At 45.3% G+C, this 2,453-nt stretch overlaps 1 long non-coding RNA gene across 1 annotated transcript in view; it reads left to right on the plus strand.

Moving 5' to 3' along the window:
• LOC121024758 (uncharacterized) overlaps positions 1–1,399 on the plus strand; it is a 16,425-nt gene extending 15,026 nt beyond the window's left edge. Inside the window, exon 3 of the long non-coding RNA XR_005787808.1 lies at positions 1,291–1,399. This is a non-coding gene — a long non-coding RNA (uncharacterized LOC121024758). The remainder of the gene's footprint in view (positions 1–1,290) is intronic.
• The last annotated feature ends 1,054 nt before the right edge of the window (positions 1,400–2,453 follow it).

Here is a 2,453-nt window from a genome sequence, read left to right on the forward strand (position 1 = left end):
TCCACAGTCAGACTGGTGCGTGCCTTCTCTTCCCCTCTCCTAGGGGCAGCATTCACTGTGGGGTGGTGTGGCCCGTCTGGGCTACTTGCACACTGCCAGGCTTGTGATGCTGGGGATCTGCCATATTAGCTGGGGTGGGTAGGCAAGGTGCAAAGAGGCAGGAGGGGCAGGCTTAGCTTGCTTCTCCTTAGGTGATCCACTTCAGGAGGGGCCCTGTGGCAGCAGGAGGGAGTCAGATCCGCTGCTGGAGGTTTGTCTCCGCAGAAGCGCAGAGTTGGGTGTTTGCGGGGAGCGAGCAAGTTCCCTGGCAGGAACTGGTTCTCTTTGGGATTTTGGCTGGGGGATGGGCAGGGGAGATGGCGCTGGCGAGCGCCTTTGTTCTCCACCAAACTGAGCTCTGTCGTCCGGGGGCTCAGCAGCTCTCCTTCCCTTTGTCCTCCAGCCTTCCCGCTTTCTGAGCAGAGCTGTTATGACCTCCCAGACACTAAGTCGCGCTTGCTGTCGGAACACAGTCCGTCAGGACCCTCCGCTTTTTGCAAGCCAGACTCAGGGGCTCTGCTTGGCCGGCGAGCTGCCCCTCTGCCCCGGCTCCCTCCTGCCAGTCCGTGGAGCGCGCACCGCTTCGCCGCCCTTCCTACCCTCTTCCGTGGGCCTCTCGTCTGCGCTTGGCTCTGGCGACTCCGTTCTGCTAATCCTCTGGTGGTTTTCTGGGTTATTTAGGCAAGTGTAGGTGGAATCTAAGTGATCAGCAGGACGCGCGGTGAGCCCAGCGTCCTCCTACGCCGCCATCTTCCCTCTCTCGAGATTCTAAATTCAATGTGTTGTCTCATGCAGCTAGATTCTTATTGTTTGCTCAGTTGGTTGACTGAACTACGGCCTCCTGACGGATGACACAAAATGTGGGTGTATCAGAAATTGCTTAGTATAATGTAAATAGTCTAAATAGTTATGGAAAAGGGTATGTTGGAGTGTGATTATCATGTATTACATACTCATCTACTTCCTGTGTCCAAAACATACCTAGTAAATGGCAGACCTCGGATTCAAGCTTATATTCCTTATTCTTAGATGACAAGACTGGTTGTTACGAACTTTTGTCATATGGTACCCATGCTTTATCATGCATAGGTGGAAATTAACTTCTTAATAGGGAGGGATGTCGGAAATAAAATGCTTTCCCCTTGGGCTGAGAGGCCTAGTTCTGGGAGTTACATTAATTTTCTAGTTCCCAAGTTAGCATAACACAAAGAAATGAGAAAAATATATTGAGTGACACAGATTTCTTTTCAGATTGACATGTCAACTTTGTCATATAGTAAAAGACTTCTTGATTTTTTGAGAAACTTCCATACTGTTTTTGAGAGCAACTGCACCAGTTTGTATTCCCGATGAACTCTTGCCATGTGCAACAACGTGGATGGAACTGAAGGTTATTATGCAAAGTGAAATAACTCAGTCAGAGAATGACAGATATCATGTTTTCTCTCATATGTGAAATTTGACAAACTTAACAGAAGACCATGGGGGGAGGGAAGAGGAAAAAATAGTTTCAAGCAGACGGAGGCAAATCGTAAGAGACACTTAAATACAGAGAACAAGTTGAGGGTTGATGGGGGGGGTGCAGGGAGAGGAAATGGGTGATGGGTATTGAGGGGGGCACTTTTTGGGATGAGCACTGGGTGCTGTAATGTAAGCAATGAATATAGGAATCTACTCCTGAAGCCAAGAGAACACTGTATACACTGTATGTTAGCTAACTTGATAATAAATTATATTAAAAAAAGACTTTGGGGCACCTGGGTGGCTCAGTCGGTTAAGTGTCTGACTTCAGATCAGGTCATGATCTCACAGCTTGTGAGTTCGAGCCCTGTGTCAGGCTCTGTGCTGGCAGTTCAGAGCCTGGAGTCTGCTTTGGATTCTGTGTCTTCTCTCTCTACCACTTCCCTGCTCACGCTGTCTCTCTCTCCTTCGAAAATAAATAAACACTAAAAAAAAAAAAAGACTTCTTTTACCTAAATATGTCCATGTTACTGTTTATATATTTTTGTTTTATTGGGAGATAATCAAACTGTTTTATTTATTAATAATAAATTGTTCCATCTGGTTATTGATGTTCTCCTTTTTAATACCCCAAAAGGAAACTTTATATATACCCTTTAGTAGTCAAGCCCACCCCCCATCCCCCACCCGCTACCACCACTATTCTACTTTTTGTATCAACAGATTTGTCTATTCTGGGCACTTCATATAAATGGAATCATATAATACGTACCCTTTAGGTTTGGTTTTCATTTAGATAGTGTCTTCAAATTTACCCACGTTGTAGCATTTATCAGGACTTCATTCCTTTTTATGTGTATTGAATATTTTGTTACAAGAATATACCACATTTTGTTTATTGATTTGTCAGTTGATGGATATTTGGGTTGTTGGCACTTTTGCTATTATGAACA

This window comes from Herpailurus yagouaroundi, unplaced genomic scaffold (assembly GCF_014898765.1).
Source record: "Herpailurus yagouaroundi ecotype Mexico unplaced genomic scaffold, PumYag 67080, whole genome shotgun sequence".
Taxonomy (NCBI): Eukaryota; Metazoa; Chordata; class Mammalia; order Carnivora; family Felidae; genus Herpailurus; species Herpailurus yagouaroundi.